The following is an 11,066-nucleotide window of genomic DNA, read 5'->3' as shown; positions in this document are numbered from 1 at the left end:
CATTAACCCTGGGTGATGGGATAGTTGTAGGGGGGTTGATTAGATGCACAATACCCACCTCATGGGGACTCTAACACCCAACTACTATGTGGTAAGAGAGCCACGCCCATCTCACTCCTCCTGAACAAGCAAGATGCTCTGTAAACTGTTTATGTCAAAGGGTTTGCAGCCCATTTTACACAGCACTTGACCAATCTCCTCCTTTCAAATTCTGCCTTTATTGAACTCAGCCATATCCAGCAAAATGCCTAATGAAATATTAATGCACCATGTATGACCATATCTCATCCTCGACTTGTCGTCTGTGCATTTCTCTGTCTGTAGGGCTATTCCTCTGTGTGCATAGTTAATATAAATCCCACTCTTCTGCAAGATTCAAATCCTGATCCATCTACCTATGCCATTACCAGCTAGACTACCAATGCAAGAGGGCTATTTTGGCAATAGAGCCACAAAACAATTATTGGACCAATAAACATGATAGTATATTTTATGTATTAATCCTATAAACCAAAAGTACAAGTAAGCATTATGGGCTATTTGAACCCAGGAACATTTTCTAAGTATGGAGGTTGTTGACAGGACTAAATATCAAGGACCATTTGGCATGGACCATTTGACATGCTCATGGATATTTTTGGTAAAATCAAATATCAAGACCTTTGAGAATAGACCAAATGTCTCAATGGATGTTTTAGACAGAACCAAATATCTAGTAATCAATGAACTGATTAAACAGAAGGTTGCACTCTGTTAAAAATGTCTCCAAAAACTACATCAGTGTGAATGAATTAATGCAGATCATCATGCAGAACAATGCTTTCAAGTTGAAGTTCTGGAATGTCATTTCATCTGAAATAAAACTTCAAAGTAAAAAGTCACTTTATTATAAAAGTATGAGAGCAGATACCTTAATATTGAAAAATTGTTTAAAGAACATACAAAGGATCCTTAAACCTACTTCCTTTTTTTCCCTAGCAAGTAACCTACCTCTGCTCTAGTTATAATGTTAGACTATTTTCTTCACTGGACCCTGAATGCAACACATTCAATCCTGCCAGTGCCATTTAATTCATACTTCAATATTGTAGAAAAATCAGTTAGCATATGGTACATTTGGAGTTAGGTTTAGAATTAGTTAGTTGCCTTTCCTCAGTCATTTGTCACCTCCTTCTCCCTTTGTCTGAGTAAATCATCTTTCTACACTAGGTCCTTAACTGCTGAGGAACTTTCATGATTAGTTCAGCCTTCATTGAACCCTAGCTCTAAACTACTATTGGGTATATATAGCTTTAAATCATATTACATGTGTTCACTACTATTTTACGATGTATTGAACTCAACACTGATTTGTTGTATGCCTTACAGATGTAAAACAGTGTGCTTAGTATTGAATATGTTAGTTATTTTTCCTATTTTTCACTCTTTCTTGAAAAATCACGCGTTTCCAATTTTTCACTGTTTTTAGGACAGATTAAGCAGATAGATGCAAAATAAATGTTTTTAAATTAGTGCCATTTGCAATTGACCCTCAGTTGCATTAGCTGTGCTAAGTCAGAGAAGAAGTTGTGACCTAGGAGAACAATCCACTCTATTTTTATAATTATTTTTGCTAGAAGTTGCATTGGTTGTTTGTGAATTTCAGAGCAAATAGATAATTTATCCTGTTAAGTCTGCCTCATAAAGGAATGGAGAGCTTCTTGGAGTCCCTACTGAGTCCCCAGTGCCACCCAACAGGAAGCAGCTCTTTTGCTCTTGAGGCCTGAATTTATCATGTCTACACTTTGGTTCTGTCTCATACGACTTCTTGAAATAGGAAAGATAATTAAGGGCTTGGGTGTCATATATCTTTCCTGAAAGTGAAAACTAAAAAATAAATCTCTGAATTATTTTTCTTTTTCAAATCTGCTTGACTTTCTACTATCTGCAGAAAAAAGATCATCTTTGCTTATGTAAGGAAGTGTCATTTTCCAAGCATCATCTAAAAAGAAATGAGGATGAAGATGAGGAGAAAATTGATCTTCAGGAAGTGTTAATTAGGGTACAGACTAAAATATTCATAGCTACACTATCCATATTAGCTATAACTAGAAACTACTCAAATGTTCATCAAAAGTAAAATGGATAAATTGTGGAAATTCACCCAGTGCAATATAATATAGCACAACACACACAATGTGCATGAATTGAACAAACATTATTGAACAAAAGAAGCCAGCCACAAAGCATACTGTATGATATACTTCCTAAAAACTCTACTGTTACCCCTGGAGTTGTACTGACTTGAAGGGAGTATGGAGAATATTCTTGAACATTCCTTATTCTGTTTCTTTTTTTTTTTTAACATTTTTTTTCAATTATTAATTTATTTATTTATGGCTGTGTTGGGTCTTCGTTTCTGTGCTAGGGCTTTCTCTAGTTGCGGCAAGCGGGGTCCACTCTTCATCGCGGTGCGCGGGCCTCTCATTATCGCGGCCTCTCTTGTTGCGGAGCACAGGCTCCAGACGCGCAGGCTCAGTAGTTGTGGCTCACGGGCCCAGTTGCTCCGCAGCATGTGGAATCTTCCCAGACCAGGGCTCGAACCTGTGTCCCCTGCATTGGCAGGCAGACTCTCAACCACTGCGCCACCAGGGAAGCCCCCTTATTCTGTTTCTTGATCTGGGTTTCAGTTACATGGATGTGTAAAATCTCAGCTAATAAATGTCTATTGAGTTGTATCCTTAGCATATGTGTTCTTTTCTGTATGTACATTGTTCCCCAATTTTTAAAAAAAGGTTTAAGAAAAGAGGAAATAAGTATATCAACATAGAAGGTGAAAGTATAGCAAGGTGCCCTTTCTCCAATTGCAAGTGGGTAATTTTTCTGTGGAAACAATGTGAGTGAAATTTACCATGTTTCCCTTTACATATTTAATTTACTAATAAACTGATATCAGTTCATCAATTGCTTAATCTACATCAAAAAGAAGAATAGCATAGAGTTCAGCCTTTATGGGAAAAACATTAGCATACACAAACAGATTTTGTATTATGTGCTATTCCTAACCTTGATAATTATCCAGAGAAACTGTTGAGTAATGAACAAAATGTGTGCAAATATACAGTATGTGGCTGGATCTTGAAAAATGGGTAGACATTTTTTTAATTCAAAATTTAAATTTTATCAAAAATTTTAATTTTTTGATTGGAATTTTAAAAATTATTTCAGTAATTTTATTGAGATAATAGTAGATTGCAATTTTATGAAATAATACAGAGAGGCCCTGTACCCTTTGCCCAATTTCCAAAATGGTAACATTTGGTAAAACTATAGAATAATATTATAGAACATTGACATTGATACAATCTGCTGATTTTATTCAGATTTTCCAGTTTTACTTAGTTGTGTGTGTGTGTGTGTGTGTGTGTGTGTGTGTGTGAAGTGCTATACGATTTTATCACTTATGTAGGCTGGTGTATCCACCACCAAAGTCAAGGTACTGAACAGCTCAAACATCACGAGTCCTCTGTTTTACATTTTTATAACCATACCCCAACACCTCTCCTTTCCTTCTCCCCTCACCTCTCCCGCTTGTCTCCAACCACTGGAAACCACTAATTTGTCTTCCATTTCTAAATTTTTGTCACATCAAATATATAAGTGGAGTTTTATACTAGGTAACTTTTTGACTTTTTTCACTCGTATAACTCCCCGATGATTCATCCAAGATGTTGCATATATCAATAGGTTGTTCCTTTTCATTATTGAGTAGTAGTCAATGGTATGGTTGTGCTACAGTTTGTTTAACCATTCATCTTTTGAAGGACATCTGGGCTGGTTTCAGTTTTTGGCTGCTACTGCACAAGCTGCTATGAACATTCATATACATAGATCTGGTTCAGGGAAAGCAAATGTGGGAGTTATACATGGAAATAAAATTAGGTCATTAGGCATGTGGTTTATAAAAGACAGACTTTAAAACACAGGTGAAGGTATTTAAACCTGATACTGTAGCAAATAAAAGATTACTGTTGTTTCCTTAGCTGGTGAGAGTCCTGATGTGATAACTCTGTTGACAATACTAAAGAGAAACTAGATGCAGTAATTCTCAGCCATGGCTGAACATGAGCCTCATGTGGTGAGCTTTAAAAAAACCCAATGCCTGGACTGCACCACAGACCAATTAAATCAGATGCTCTTGGAGTGAAACTCAGGTATCCATATTTTTCAAATTTTTCCAGGCTGAACCAAGGTGGGGCACTACTCGACTGAAGGCAGGTAATACAATCATGAGGTGGCCCCTATAATCCAGGGGTGAAAAGGAATTTAGTCACAGGAATAAAACAAATTGGATGGTTTGAAAGATTAAATGTCAGTGTTCAATGACAAAGAAGATATGGGGAAGAAGGTGAATGGATTCTAGACTAAATTGTGAATTTGCAGAATATTTATAGGGAGATGTTTTGAAGGTCTTTGGTGGTGATGATTTATTTGATTCAATGGTAATGCGCTCAGATAGAGATTTCTTAGAGGCAACTAGAAATTTTCATACACAAAATTATTCATCCAGTACCCCCATAGAAGTCAAAGTTCCATTTTTAAATTAAAAACAAAATTTTAGCCATCTTAGCAGACACTGATGTTTTGTTAAATGCTTCCCTTCACAGTATACTGAGGTGATAATATTGTTTGTCTTCTGCAATGGACAAGTTTCAAACTTGGATACTTGCTGCCATAAACTGAAATGAAATCACATCTTCATAATATATGAAATTAGTTATAGTCTGCTGTGGGTCTGGCAATGAGGTATTCAAAACTTGGCAAGAGCAAAGAAGAGCCAAGTGGCTTTCATAATGTATTTTTAAATGAAAGTCATAAAGAAACCTGCATTTCATTAAGTGCTTGAAGAGAGCTTCTTGAAAATGTATTCAGTTAGAGAAGCCTGGCTCCCAAGTGAGTAGTGTCACACCACAGTAGGTGAGTTTATTCTCCACGGCGACTGAGTTTGGTGCTATTAAGTTGTTTTCCTTGTCACCTTAGGCAAGCTTGATGGTTAATGGGATCGCTAATAGGATATATAGTCAGTTATGGTGTTATAAACAAGCTTGGATTAGCTATGACTAAAATAAATTACCACAGACCACTGGTCCACAGAAATCAGGGGGTACTCTCATTTCTGTTCCTAGCAAACAGCTGTACTCAGTCCCTAAGAGGAGAAAAATATTACCAGCAAAATTGATGCTAATTAGCACCCATGTTGGCAGTCAGAACAGAGACACTGAGAAGAAAGTTTGCAAAATGAGATTGGTTAAGGGCAGTAAAAATTTGTGTCACTAAAATTAGCCAAGTGTAATAAATGACTTTCCAGTGATTTTCTGAAATCCCATATTCTTCGCTTAATCAACATATTAAAGGACAATTTTGCAACAGATGTGATATAGGTTGTACACCCATTATTTATCCAATTATTTTTACTTTAAAATATCTAATATCAGCAAACTTTGGTGCAATCACCAAATGTTACTGGCTTGCTGTATATGTTTGCTGTAACAAACACTCTCTCTAGCAGATTAGCGTTGGCAAGCATTAGCCAGTCAACAAAGATTGGTCTTTTACTCAGCATAGTAGATGATAATTCTATTGGTTGTCCCTTAAAATTCTACCTTTAGATATTCATTTATTTAGTTTAATACTTTGAATTTAATAAATTCAATAGGAACAACATAGCTTTCAATTATTTACAACTTAATGTGAGTGAATTTTACATCATTACCGGAGTGGATATTGTGGGGAGAAAGGTTGGAAGAATATAAAAACCAAAAAACAGGTTCAAAAATTAGGAAAAGTTTGTAAGAAGACATTTCCATGCTTACTGTATAATTTAGATATCAGCTGAATTTAATGAGTACTTTTATTTCTTATGGTGTCATTTTCTAAGATGACTATAACCTGCAGTAAAAAGATGGTGTTTTATCCCAACTAAATCAATACTGAAGGTGGACATCTTCATTGAAAACTGACTTTATTTTGGAAAAGTCATATAATTTAGCTTCTGCAATTTATAACTGACATACTAGGAAGGACTTATATCTAAATTCAATCAAATATTTTTGTTATCACATTTCTTTGAAGATGGAGTTGTCAATGGAGTAATACTGGATTAGGTAGCTGGTGTGACAACAAGCATTTCATGGGAATTGTTGATTGTGGTGATGCCCTTTACTGACAATCCTGTGCTTTCTTATTAAACAGCGGTGTAAAGGGTAAGATGTTGGAAGGGATTAAGAAATGGTTTAAACTGGCTGATTAAACTTTCCTGGTAACTCTACTAGCACACATTCAAACACAATTAATTTTTATACACAAGACGATATTCTTACTCCTACTCTGATCAACAGGATCCTAAGCAATTCTATTCCCTCTTCAAGAATGGGTTCTGTGTCCTTCATAAACATTCCTCATACTTACACAGAAAGACAAAAATAAAAACAAACAAACAAACAAAATCTGCTTCTGATAATATTACATTCATTATAGAAGAAAATGATAATACTTTTACAATTGTAGAGGATTTCAGAGTTTATAAGATGTTTTCATAAATACCTGTGATACAATCAAAACAGGTATCATCATCTTGAAACTAAATGAAGTTAGACAAATTTGGACATCTAGCAAAAGTATAGGGCTGGAATCAGAACACTGGCTTTCTGACTTAATGATGACCAAGGTCTAGTGCTTCTTTTGTATTTGAGTTTCATAAGTGCCTGTAGATTTACAATTCCAGTATAGTAGCATCACATGAGCATTTAACATAGGCAAATTTAATTTGGCTCTTGGTATAAACTGATAAACAAATGTATAGAAAAAAGGAAAGAGCTGTAACAATGTATGCAATGCATGGTATGATGACTTATTCTATTTAATAAGCTTATGTCCAAATAAATCTAAGAGCACAGACATGAACTGCTCTGCCCTCAGTCAGTCTCAATTCCCATGTGCTTCTCATCGTATGAGAATCTCACTGTACTGAGTGAAATAATACATATTTTTCATACGTTTTGACCCTCAGATTTAAGCCATTCTTGTGTTCAACTAAAGAGACAGTTAATTATAAAGAAAAAGCTCTGTGTAGACTTACTAGAGAATTCATATTCATCTCTAAAATTATATCAATTATAAATTTTGAATTTGTTCATTCATTTGGTTCTGACCCCAGTTGCTGATTTTAGAACATAAAACTCTGTTGGAAACCCAATTCCAGCATGACTTTCTCATCTACTGATTTTCATCAGTTAAAATATTTTTGGTTTGGTAATATTGAAGCGTGTGATTTTATTCATGTATGTTCACTACCTTGCATACCGTAGATGCTAAATAAAATTACTGCTAGGATAAAGGCTAAATATCATATAAGTCAGCTAGTGTGATAGCTAACACTGGAATCTAGGATATTAGCTTGGTCATAGTGATGGTAACAAATGAAGAAAACGGGGCAGTGTCAGCAGATAAAGAGATTGTGAGTTATTATCTTTGGAAGTTGTGGCAGAAGTCTGCAGTGTGGTACATGGAGACTGATTTTCAAGGAAGGGCCTCTAAGGAAAGGAGGATAGAAGAAATAAACTAAAGGTTAGAAGGTCAGCAAGAAATTGATTTGGAAATGTCAGGTTATAACCGGGTCCTAGAAAGATTTTCAGATTGGGAAGGTGTTTACCAAGAGGGGATATGAATAAATTTCCTAAGATGTTTATGTAAATATGGATGTATTCTCTAAATTATTCAGTAGTAATACTTGAAATTAATAAATGATTAATTGCAGTTAAATTACATCTCTACAAAACAGGAAAGATATTTATAGGATTCAAAACACCAAAGAATTACTTTACAGTAAGTAAGTTTTGGGTGGCTTTAGACTAATTAAATGAAGAAAATCAGACCCTTGATGGGTTTCTGAAAGAAGCTATTTGTAAAATGGAAATATATTCTTCAAGAAGTTGTTGGGAAGTGACAAATTATGTTACTGCATGGATTTAAATCTTAAAACAATGGTCTTACAAGTTTGCGTGTTTGTTAGGCAAGTTACTGACTTCCTCTAAATGTCAGTTTGCTAGTCTAAAACTAGATATTTATTATTGTTTTGCAATTTTATTGTGAAGGATAGGCAAAGTATTAAATCTAAAGCCTTGCTTAGCACTGACACATATTCAGTGCTCTAAATATGACTAGCAGTGGCCACAGTTATATCACCAAATTGGTTCCTGAGTGTGTACCAAATTCTAATTGATTTCCATTCTGGCACTAAGGTCTCTTTAATTAGGGAATTTCTACCATATGAGGTCAATATTCCTGTAATGTCTTTTTTGAGAACTTCTTCATATAGGAGGACCATATAGGTTACAGCTCTCCATTTAATTTTATTACCATTAATTTGACTATGTTCTTAATTCTGCCTAGCAATAATAATAAATTTCTCTCATCCATCCACTCTGTAGAGCTATTACATGCCTTCTCCTCTCTCAAACTTCTACATCTTTCCCTCATCCTTACTCTCAGCTGTTAAACTTGCTTTTTACTTGGTTAAAGAATTTAAAGCAAATCAAACAATGCCCACAGATTTCCATATTCACATTTTTTCCTGATATCATCTGTGTCTATTAATTCAGCTTTTTCTCCTGATAATAGTAACTGAACTCCCCTTGCTTCAATATCCATCTAATCGTTCAATTGTGCAGTAATTTCTGTCTACTCTAGTCAACTCAAGGTCAATCCTCTAGCAATTCTCTCCTTTTTAGCATCATCATTTCTTTCCTCTCCTCTGGATCAGTGCTATTAGCAGACAAACATGATGCTGTTTTTCCCATCTTAAAAAATTGTATCTTGATTCTCATTCCTCTTCCAGTTATTTCTTTATATTTATGTTCATGTTTACAGCAAAATTCTTTGAAAGAGTTGCTTATACTTACTGTCCTAATTTTTCTTCTCCTAATCTCTTTTAAACCTGCCCAAGTTAGTTATCTGTCCCCCTTTTAAACCAGTCTTGTCAATTCGACCAGTGACTTCCATGTCGAGAGATATAAAGTACTGTAATTTCTTGGTCCTCATCTTAATAGAAAACCACAGCCTATGGCATGTTGGTTGATCACTCTCCCTTCTTTTCTTCTCCGGGATTTCAGGTTGTCTAATGTCTTCAGTTTGTTTTATCTCAGCCTCTTCTGGTTTTTTCTCCGGATTCTTTCATGACAGAGTGGTCCAGGATTCTCTGTTTTATCTACTTGTACACTGATTTATACTCACTTAATTGTTAATTTCATCCACTATACTGGCTATACATATTGTATACTTGTTCTCAAATGTTCATCTCGCAGGTATACCACTCTCTTAAAATGCAGGCAAATATCCATCTGCCTACTTTGACATTTCCACTTGGATGTCTAATAGACATCTCAAATGCAGCATGTCCAATGCTGGACTAAATACTTCCTCCGCCCCTCAAAACTCTGCTTCTCCCACAAACTTTATAATCACTGTTGATGCAAGTTCCATCCTTCCAGAGGTTCAGACCAATAATTCCTCCAAGGCCTCTTCTTTTACACTTAGTAATAACCAAAGTTCATGTGATATTTTAGAAGGCACAATATGATCTGGCCTCTTCTATCCTACCTCCTCTTCTTCTGCTCTTGCTTACTGACTCCACTCCTAGAAAACTTATTTCATTGGAATTACTTTCTACCATTCCACCTTTCTCACCTCCTTCAAACTCTTGACTCACATGTCATTTTTTTTTTTCAGTGAGGCTTTCCTGCTTTGATCATCCTATTTGTAACTGAGCCACCTCATCTGCAACATTCCCTATCCCTCTTATTCTGCATCTATTTCTTTTATGTTATAGAATCTATTTCTTTCTAACATACCACAGAACTCACCTATTCATTGCACTTATTTTTTATTTCTGTCTCTTTCAACTAGAACATAAGTTCTATAAGGACATCTGTCTCTTTTATTCTCAGACACCGAGAAGAGTGCTTGAAACATAGTAGGTGTTCAATAAAAAGTTGTAGAACAAGAAGACATACAGATGGCCAAGAGGCACATGAAAAGCTATTCAACATCACTAATTATTAGAGAAATGCAAATCAAAACTACAATGAGGTATTACCTCACACCAGTTAGAATGGGCATCATCAGAAAATCTACAAACAACAAATGCTGGAGAGGGTGTGGAGAAAAGGGAACCCTCTTGCACTGTTGGTGGGAATGTAGATTGATACAGCCACTATGGAGAGCAGTATGGAGGTTCCTTAAAAAAACTAAAAATAGAATTACCATATGACCCAGCAATCCCACTACTGGCGTATACCCAGAGGAAAACATAATTCAAAAAGCCACATGCACCCCAATGTTCACTGCAGCACTCTACCATAGTCAGGTCATGGAAGCAACCTAAATGCCCATTGACAGACAAATGGATAAAGAAGATGTGGTGCATATATACAATGGAATATTACTCAGCCATAAAAAGGTATGAAATTGGGTCATTTGTAGAGACGTGGATGGACCTAGAGACTGTCATACAGAGTGAGTAAGTCAGAAAGGGAAAAACAAATATCGTATATTAATGCATATATGTGGAATCTAGAAAAATGGTACAGATAAACTAGTTTGCAAGGCAGAAATAGAGACCCAGATGTAGAAAACAAATGTACGGACACCAAGGAGGAAAGCAGCGGGGTGTGGTGGTGGTGGGATGAACTGGGAGATTGGAAATGACATATATACACTAATATGTATAAAATAGATAACTAATAAGAACATGCTGTATAAAAAATATAAAATAAAATTCAAAAAATAAAGTTGTAGAACGAATGAACTACTTGCTCAGAAAGATAATTCTTAATGTTATTAAAAAGTAAATATAGTCTAAAGTCAGGGAGCATGATTCCTCCAGATCTATTCTTCTTTCTCAAGATTGTTTTGGCTATTCAGGGTCTTTGTGATTCCATACAAATTTTAGGATTATTTGTCTTAGTTCTGTGAAAAATGTCATTGGTATTTTGATAGGGATTGTATTGAATTTTTAGCTTGCCTTGGGT

This window comes from Balaenoptera ricei, chromosome 5 (assembly GCF_028023285.1).
Source record: "Balaenoptera ricei isolate mBalRic1 chromosome 5, mBalRic1.hap2, whole genome shotgun sequence".
Lineage (NCBI taxonomy): Eukaryota > Metazoa > Chordata > Mammalia > Artiodactyla > Balaenopteridae > Balaenoptera > Balaenoptera ricei.
This window is presented reverse-complemented; position numbering follows the sequence as displayed.